This window comes from Lagopus muta, chromosome 1 (genome assembly GCF_023343835.1).
Source record: "Lagopus muta isolate bLagMut1 chromosome 1, bLagMut1 primary, whole genome shotgun sequence".
Classification (NCBI taxonomy): Eukaryota; Metazoa; Chordata; class Aves; order Galliformes; family Phasianidae; genus Lagopus; species Lagopus muta.
In genome coordinates this window covers 78854485-78864851 of record NC_064433.1, presented here as the reverse complement: position 1 = coordinate 78864851, position 10367 = coordinate 78854485, and positions in this window count along the sequence as shown.

The window sequence follows — 10367 nt, the reverse complement described above, 5'->3', positions numbered from 1 at the left end:
AGCCAGCATGCTTGGAAAGGTAAATTACCTTTCTTAGTTCTTACATTAAATGTGATTACTTAAACATCAAGATGGTCACTGAGAGCACTACTGATTTGACAAAGATGGAGAGTCACTGAACAGCACAGTTTACCATGCTATTAATTGGTGGCCTTTGGGAGATGCTGCATCTTAGGTTTCTTCCCGTAGTCAAAAAGGAGCCAAGGTCAAGAGCCTTTGGGAATAGTGAAAGCTGAGCTGATGGAATCCTAGAGAGCACACGTCATATACTAAATCTCTATAAAATCTGTTATGAGCTGCTCTTGTTTAGGTGCATGCTTGGGATTTATTTCAATAGGTGGAGCTTGGAAGAGCACCACATTCTCTTCTCATTTCAGTTGTTTGGACACCAGTACCTAAAATGATATGGAATGATATAAGCCATATGGCAGCAAATGATGGCCATAATCTAGCTAAGAGTTACCAAGTCTGAGTGGGGCATCAATTGTGCCTCCATGTCCATGACTGGGGTAATCCACTCCTTTAATCCAAAGCATCGTAAGAAACTGCAAGCTGGTCTATCTCAGGTCAAGGAAGAAATTAGCAATGAGCCATGGAAGGATATGCTTTCTGAGCCATGTAATTGAAGATCACATGGCAAGAAATTGTGCAAACTTGCAATCACTTCTGGAATATATCCCCAAATTTGTCTTTTTACATGCTCTACAGAGGAAAAAGCATCAGAATTTTAGATAATAAAATATTTTTATGAATAAATATTTGTAAGAAAAAGTCAGGTTAAAGCACTAAAATAGAAGGTAGAGCACAAAACTTTTTCTCTGCCACTTTTAGCATCCCATCACTTAAGAACAGTAGTTAACTTTCTCATCTACAGAGTTTCTTACAGGACCTTTCCTTCTCGTCATTTTTATCTTGAATACCAGTGCATTTTCAGCAGCAGAAAAGTGAGTTGGCAGCAATTCTCAGTTCATTTCTTTATTGTAAAAATAAAATTGGGTATGATGAGCTTTTGTAAAAGAAAGTGAGAACTGAAAATATCCAGAAAGTCACAAAGTACCGCCAAAAAGACATTTGGGAAGGGGTGAGGCTGTTTAAACTTACATTCTTCCCACTCTGGTCCAGCTGTGTTTCTCTTCTTCTCTCACACCCATCTTGTAAGCAGATGGAGTATTTTGATGTGTTAATATAATGGAAAATAAGCCAAACTGGATTCTTAAAACAGCTCCTAATTTAGTGCAGCATGGCTATTCTCAGTAACTGCTGAGTAACATAGCCAGACTAGGTGAGGAAAAAACTAATTTGTCTTTTTTTCACTTTCAGGGGATTTTGTTGTTGAATACTGCAGGTAGATTTAGAAAAAAATGGATAGTGAGTCTCTCCACCTGTGTCTTACATTTTAGTTTTAAATACTTGCTGATAGAAGCTGCACAGAAGATGCACTGAGGGAAAAAAATCACAAACAAAAACCAACAACAAATCAAAAACAACCCAGAGACCAACCAACTGAGAACAAGCAAAGAAACAAATAAACAAAACAAGACAAAGGAAATTACAATTATAATTAAATTTACGAGTCCACTGGTGAGATTTTAGAATCTTTCTCGGACTCATTGCATGGATAAAGACAAAGCTAATGAAGATTTTGAGATGAACATTTCTCCCTTTCCCTAAAGAGCAGTAAAATACCAAGTGGACAAGGTGATGTTCTCACTGTGTGGAGTGGGTAGAGGGCTTTTGTGCCTTGACGGGTACACTTTTGTGGCAGTCATGTGAGATAGTGATAGGCAGAAACTTCTCAATTATACCAATGAGACTCATTAGACATTGTCATCAGCATCACGTGAATACCCCATGACCTAGAAAAGGAATATTTTCTCCTCTGCCAGTTCAAGTGTATTTGTTGCTAAGGGCACTGTGGCTTGCACCGGGGCATTCAGACTGGCAGGTAAGACAGACAAAAGTAAAACATGGTTTGTGCAAGAGTTTCTACTTTGTCTCCAGTTAGACACAGTACCCCACTGTAAATCAGAAGTAATTCCATTTAAAAATTTACTCCATGAGACAAGATCAATTAGGAGTTTGTAAGTATTTGTTGAGATTCCTATGAAAACAAAGCAACACAAAAGTCAAACCCTGTCAGTCCTGCACAGATCTGCTCCATGGCAGCCCAGTAGACACCAGGCACTCTAGAGGTCTCTGGCAAAGTAAAGCAGTGTTTCTACATATGCACAAATTACAGGAAATGTAAAGAAAACACTACCAAAGGTAAGTATCAACAGCCTTAAGGAGGCTGAAACCTGGAACGTCACTATCTGGATGTCAGTTTCCTAATCCAACGAGGGAAGGAGCAATTGTGGTAAATTTCAGTACTGAAAATCCTCAGCTTCCTGTGTGTCACCATGGTTTCTAAGTGATGAATTTTACGTGCTGCTTTGGTGGCTTGGCCATTGTCTGGCTAGTGAATGGTAGGAGTTTAGTGCTGGTTAGCTGCAATAATGGGTGCTTCTGCTCTTCCCAATGGCCCTCCTGTGCCACCATAGCAGTAGGCTGGGGAGAAAGAAGGAAGTGGTGTGAGGGTGGCATGATGGTGCTAAGCTGGGATGGAGCAGGGGATGGGAAGGGGCTTCATGGCTGTCTATGGCTGCAACAGGCTGACATGATGGTGACATGCTGGAGGGTGTCCCATGGGATGTACTGTGTACATGAAGTACCACACCCTACTAGTAAGGAACTCTTTGAGGTCCTTTTGGATGTTTAGAATGCACCTACAGCTGAATGGAACATGATGAGAAGGAAATAACTGCAGTGGTTAAGCTCCTGTGTGTGCACATTGTTGGAAAATAATGGATGGGAAGGGAAGGGAAGATTGTGTGTCTGGGAGGCATTTCCTGTGGCCAGGATTAGAATCTGGCTTCCAGAATCACAGAATCATAGAATATCTTGGATTGAAAGATATCCAGTTAAAGATCATCCAGTTTCAATCTTCCTGACATGGGCAGGGTTGCCACCCACCAGATCAGGCTGCCCAGTCCCCATCCAGACTGGCCTTGAGTGCCTCCAGGGATAGGGTAATTTCTCTGGGCAGCCTGTGCCAGTACCTCACCACCCTCTGAATAAAAAGTTGCTTTCTAAAGCTGTTCTCCCTTGTGCTGTCACTGTCTTTCTGTGCCAGTATCCTTCCTGTTCATAAGCTTCCCTCAAGTATTAGAAGGATGCAAAGATCTCTCCCCAGATCTTCTCCGAGTTAAACAAACCCAATTCCTTCAACGTTTCTTCATAGGAGAAGAGCTCCAGACCTCTGATCATCTTAGTGGTGCTCTTCTGGACCTTCTCCAACAGCTCTGCATCTTTTTTGTGCTGGTGTCCCCAAGCCTGGATACAGTACTCCAAGTAGGGTCTCACAAGGGCAGAGTAGAGGAGAACAATCACCTCTTTCTCCCTGTTGGCCTCCTCTCTTTTGATGTAGCCAAGAATGCTGTTGACCTTCCAGGTTGCACACTGAATGAGTTATGTCCAACTTTTTGTACTTCAATACCCCCAAGTCCTTCTCCACAGGTCTTCTCTCAATGGATTCTTCTCCCAGTCTACACACATATCTAGGGCTGCCCTGACCCAAGTGCAAAACCTTGCAATTGGCCTTGTTGAACCTCATTAGATTCACATGGGCCCAATTTTCAAGCCAGTCCAGGTCCCTCTGGGTGGCATCCCTTCCTTCTATTGTGTGAAGTGCAGCACTCAGCTTGATGTCATCAGCAAACTTGCTGTGCACTCTATCCCACTGTCTTTATCACTGACAAATATGTTGAAGAGCACAATGAGCAATGCACCTTTTGTAATCAAATTAATCTTTTATTGTTATTGAATTCATAAAAGGAGGTGCTTTCAGGAGAGAGTATCTCAGCTGGGGGTATGAGGCTGACTTGGGCAAGTCTGACTGCTTTTATTTTTTCGTTATTTTTATTAAGAACCTTGAATTAAATACAATTGTAAAAATAAAACATAAAAATGAAGTGTAATCATAATAGTCACAAATATTTTAAAAAAATAAGAAGTGCAATAATGATTTTACAATAAGAAAGCATTAGGCAATAAAAAATTAGTCATGAATGTTCAGCTATTACTTAATGTTTGTAGGTGATGTGGATAATGGGATTGAATGCACCCTAATCTTGCATTGACACCAGGCTGAGTGATATGGTTGATATGTCAGAGGAAAGAATGCCATGCCATCTAGAAGGGCCTTGACAAGCTTGAGAGATGGGCCCTTGTAAACCTCACAGTGTTCAACAAGACCAATTGCAAGGGACAGAGAAACTGTGGATGCCTCCTTCCTGAAACTGTTAAAGAACAGGATGGATGGGGCTTTGAGCAACATGGTTTAGTGGAAGTTGTCCCTGCCCATGGCAGGTTGAAATTAGATCTTTAATTAAAGATAAGGTCTTTAAGGTGCCTTCCAACCCAAACCATCCTGTGATTCTAAAATTTGCAGAGGCCCATGTGTTCAGTTATCTGCATTATGTGATTTTTTTGAAAAAAAGTTACCTGATATGTTTAAATTGTTGAAAGGATTTTATTTGGTAGCAGGAGGATGTTTACAACTGAAACATCCAAATTTAAGATGTCAAGTTCCAGATACAGTACTTAAGATGTATAATATCTTGTATAATAGTTGGATAGCCCACTGATCCAGCCAAGAGTCATACTAGACCACATAACCAACTGTAATAGCAGAAACAGCATAAAGAAATGGCATTCACCTTGCTTCATATTTTAGAGATTTCATCTCTGGCTCTTGTTTCATGATTGAGATCATCTGTCATGTACTTTCCTGGAGACCTTTGTTGTGTATAAATCCAGACCAACAATCCTATCCGTAATAGTGCATTATGTATATGTGCAGGTACATGATACTTCATGTATGGAGTGTCCATCACGACAAGTTGTGACACCTGCAAGTCAGGTACTGGCTTTCCTATTTAGGTCAAGTTTAAAGTGTGTCTCCAAATGCAGGTCCTATCACATGTAATCAGAATGCGGTGTCAAGAAAAATGTTTACCATAATTTCTTTTAGTATCTATTCTGAAATTATTTTTCAGTGTTGCTTCTAAAAAGACTCTATGTTGACCAATATACAGGGAATTAAAATCTAGGTCCAGCATCTCAGAGAGTTTAATTGAGAGAATAAATTTCCTAAAGTAAGAACAAATGTTTATTGCTTGTCAGCTTATGGCAAATATTTTATTCTTGCAAATCTTTAAAAATGCTGCTGTTCCAGTTGTTACATCAGTCTGAAACAAGGCACAAAATAGATTGGATCAAACCTATAGATCCAGAGAACTTTTGTGCTCAAAAGAAAATCATAGATCTTCACTGTACGTTGAACATCAGATTTCAGAAAGGGGAGGAGTGGGAATAGATGGGTGGCACCAGGAAGAAGGAAGTATAAAGATAAGCAAAGGAATCAGAAAAAAAAAAGGAAAAACAATAATTTTAAAAAGAAATGTAAGGGATGTGGTGAGAGGAATGAGAAAGTAAAAGGAGAAGAAGCTGGGAAAGATACAGGAATTGATATAAACCAGACTCGATAAAAGAAATAATAAAAACAGAGGGCAGAGAGAGGAAGGGAGCAATAAATGGAAAAGAAGTAGTAGCTGCAGCAAGGTAATAGACATAACAGTATGTTTTACATCAAGCTGCATAGCCAAGCTGGAGAGCTGCGCAGATTGCAGACATGCAACTTACATTGAGAGAGACATATGCTCTGAAGTTCAAGCACAAACACACCCACACTCAGCCAAATGCACACCCCCACATACATATTTCCCAGTAAAATGAAACTCAAGACTCTCAGTTTGGTGGAAGTTTTATAAGCCCTAAAGAAAAACATAGGCGCATATGCATTGCATTGACATTATCTGGGCTGAAGAGGAAAAGCTATTCAGTCTTTGATGAGACCTTTTGTTTCTCCTCTCTCCAAAAGTGTATTAACTTATTCAGATTACTTTTGATATGGGCAGTTGCTGCCATGATAGAAGCTGTGCAGTATGAAGTGCTAGACCTTGCCACTTGATGTGAAAGAATGAGAAGCAGCAGATGCTACACAAGGGTAGGAGATAGAAAGTTGTGGCCCTTTCAGATCTCATCTTCAGCTCAAGATCTTCCACTTATACCAAATGGAATAAAGAAGGACCTTTGAAACCCGATTAATCAATTTTCTTCTCTGTAGCTTTCTCAAACATGTACCACACATTGCTCAGGAGATGTTGACTGTAAGGTTGCATAGCTAAAGGCTTGTCATCACAAATAAAGGCACACAGCGGTATGGCCAGCAGGAGAACCCCAACAACAGAAGGATCAGCTCCGTTATCCCATGCTGAAATCTATCACGATCATAGGTGCATAGAATAATGACAGAATCATGGAAGGGACCTTTAAGCTCATGTAGTTTCACTCCCTCTGCCATTGCCAGGGATACCTTCCACTAGATCAGGAAGGACAGAGAAGAAATAATTTGGAAGATTCTGTTGAAAAGGGTATTTGCTCATTGGATCTCTGTGTATGTCATCTGATCCCTTCTGGAGAGCACCACTCCTTCTGTATCAGTACAGAATCACACTATTGCGTGGCACACAGGAGGTGAGCAAGTATATTCTTGAAAAAGTCTGAGACCAAGCCTGCAGATGTTATTTTTTCTACTCCATCTGAGGTACACTGAGGCAGTCAGGCCCCTGGGACAGAGTCTTGGGAGGCTGTTGAGATTGGTTCTCTAGCAGTCCTGAAAGAGTTAAGGCTGATGATGTTCTGATAGTTCAAATATCTTGTTTAACCCCGAGAATTGTTCCCATGAGGCCAGACCACTTCCTACCTTGGGCATGTAGATGGATCTTTTTGTTGATAGGACTGAAGCCTGTGAGTGATTTCCCACACAGTCAGAGAAATAAAAATTTGGGATGTTTTAATTCCATCTAGGAAGTATGAGTTTTGAACACAACTTTCTCAAGAAGCCAATTCAGAAGAGGAATCTTTTTTTACAGAATGATAGTTTATATATATATATATATATTCAATTTATATATTTATCTGTAATAGGAACAAGAACTTTGGAAGGTCTCTTTCAGAATCTCTGCAGGCAAATCTCCTTGGGAGACTGAAAAAGACTGCTCTGTTCTTCTGGCCTAAAGGGGCACATGAAGTGCTGGTACACACCTCTACATTCGACATCTGTATGACTTAAACTAAACCAGGAAACAAACAAAAAAAGATTGAAAAGTAACTTTTATGTTTTTAATCTGTCTTGATTCCCCACTGATTAAACTGACACTACGCTATATAAACTGTATACATTAACACACTTAGCTATGTCAGTGACCTCTGTGTGCAGAGATTGCTATAAGGAGACAAGATGGAAAAAGAAATCTGCTGGACTGCTGATTTTGTTAAGTGGAAAAGAGAAGATGAGTGAGACTTTTTTAATTTTCAGTATTTTACACACTGCAGACAGGAAGCAGTGCATTTTATTTATATGAGTGTGTTAATTTTGGTTCAGAAGTTAATAGCATAATTCATTTTGTGGGACCTGTCATGCATTGAAATTAAATAATCCCCTGCAGTGCAATAGGAAAGGGAGACTATGGACTCGGGAGAGCCATTTTCCTGTCATTAGCAAATTTCATCCTTATGTCTGGATACCCAGTTCACTGTCCACAGCATAACTGAATCATTTTTCCTAGCTGCAGAGAATACTGTTACCTTTGAAGAATACCATAACTCAGGGATTGCAAATTCTGTTTTTAAGAACTTGTTGGAGAGGATTGCCTGAGAATATTTCCATGCCTATATCTTCTGTTTGCAAACCATTCTACTACTAACATACTTGAAAAGGTGCCACATGGTACCTGAGGTCCCTGGCTCATGCTGTTTAAACCACCACACAATTGTGTCATCCCGTTAGTCCTGTCTGAATTTGGCAACTTTAATATTAAGAAGTGCTCATTTTCCTCAGTTTGGGTGCTCTGCTACATGCATTGCCCATGATCAGCCTCAGAGCCAAGGAGATGCAGATTGACTCCCTCCTAAACCTGAGGTTAAATGGAAATAAGGACTTCAAACCCATCAGGGTATAGGTCCTACCAGCCATCATCAGCTGAGCAGGACAGCATAAGAGAATCACAGAATATCAGGAGTTGGAAGAGACCTTCAAGGTTTATGAAATCCAACTTCTGGCTCCTGTCTCGCTCCAATTTATGGGAGGGAGATGAGGTTCTTTAATATCTGTATACCCGGTGTGAGATTAAGAAACAACGGTTCATATGTTGTTGCATCCAGTTTATTACTAAGACCTAATCAGGGAGACGGGGAAGGGAAGGAGGGCGATAGAAAAGGTGGAAAAGAAGCAGGAGTTGCGTAAAGCGGGGATAGTCACCAGCAGGATCCAGCAGCGGTCCCGTTGCACGGTGTTTGAAGGTCCCAGGCAGAAAGCAACAGAAGACGGGGAGCAGCAGCGTGGCCGGCCTTGGGCAGCAGGCAGGTAGACGAAGAAGTCGAGAAGCCAAGTCTTGAAGAAGCAACAGCGGTCAGGCAGCAGGCTCAGGAGAGTTCAGCAGCATGCAGGAGTCACCTCACGAGGAATCTGATCGTCAGGAATCCCTCTTCTTCTTCAGGAGGAATCTCTTGTCAGAAAAAACCTGCGTTGTCATGAGGAATCTGTTGTCAGAAACCTCCGTTTGTCATGAGGAATCTGTTGTCAGATACCTATCCTCATGGTTTTCAGTTCCTCTTTTATCCTCCTTGTTCTCCTGCCTACGTGACAAGGATGGGCCTCGAGCAAGAGTCATTGAGTACCTCCTGAGATGGCCATCATCCGGAGATAAGCCCACACAAAGGAGCACTTCACAGCTATTCAGCTGCAGTTCATCTCGCTCTCGTTGCCCCTGGCCTTGTCCATCAGCATTCCCCCAGACAAAGGATCTCACAACCTTTGCCCAGGACTTGCCTGAACTTGTTCATCTGTGTCCTTCAAACAAAGGATTTCACAATCCTTGCTCGGGACTTGAACAAGTCCATCTGTGTCCCCAGCAAGCTTTGAGACACAGAAGTTAACAGTATAGTCTCTTACAGCTCCACACAAGACAATCCAAAACCCAAACCTATGGATGAGAGCATTGTCAAAAAGCTCCTTGAACTCTGTCAGATTGGGGCGGTGCCCACTGCCATGGGCAGCCTGTTCCATGCTCAGTGCCCTCTAATGAAGAATCTTTTCTTAATTCCAAACCCAACCCTATCCTGACACAACTCCATGCCATTCCCTCAGGTCTTGCAACTTTCACTAGAGAGCAGAGATAAGCTTTGCCCCTTTCACTCCTTGTGAGGACCCGTAGGCTGCTAGGTGGCTTCCCCTCAACTCTCCTCTTTTCCAGGCTGAACAAACCACAGGACCTCAGCCACTCCTCATACATTTTGCCCTCCAGAACCTTCCCCACCTTTTTAGCCCTTCTTTGGATGTTCTCTCACAATTTTATATATGGTTGGCCCTTTGGGCTGCGAAGTACCTTTTTAGGTGTGGTTGGCCCTTTGAGCTACCAGGGCACATTGCTGGCTCAGATTCAACTTGCCATCAGCCAGAGTCTCCAGATCCCTTTCCGTGGGGCTGCTCTCCAGCTTCTCATTCCCCAGTCTGCACATATATCCAGGGCTGTTCTGTCCGAGGTGCAGAATATGACACTTGCTCTTGTTAAACTTCATGCAGTTGCTGATTGCCCAGCCCTCTAATTTGTCATGATCTCTCTGCAAGGCCTCTCTGCTCTCCAGGGACTCAGCAGTGTACAGTTTAGTGTTGTCTGCCAACTTAGCATGTATTCAAGTTCTGTACCCAAGTCATTGATGAAAACACTAAAGGGAACTGGCCCTGAGAGCAAAGACTTTTTTTCTGTGAGGGAGGCCCCCAAAAGCTGCATCCCCCCCCCCAGCAAAGCTTTTGATACTGTTTCTCAGAGTATCATCCAGCTTTGCTGAAATCCAAGAAGATCACATCAACTGGCTTCCCCTGGGTAACCTTGTGAAAAAAAGAAACTGAGTTTATTAAATAGAACTTCCCTCATGATCTCAGAATAACCTGTTATTTTGCCAGGCACTGAAGTGAGTTTGTCTGTAATTACAAGGGTTTTCTTTCTTGCCCTTCTAGGAAACTGGAATAATGTTTGCCAGCTTCCAGTTGATTGTGACCTCTCCACATTCCCAAGACAGATGAAAAATAACTGAGAGGTCTCATAATGACATCAGTCAGTTTTTTGAATACCGTGATATGAATCCTGTCAGATCCCATCATCACAATGAGAGACAAGCAGAAAAGGCTTAATGGCTATTTGTAG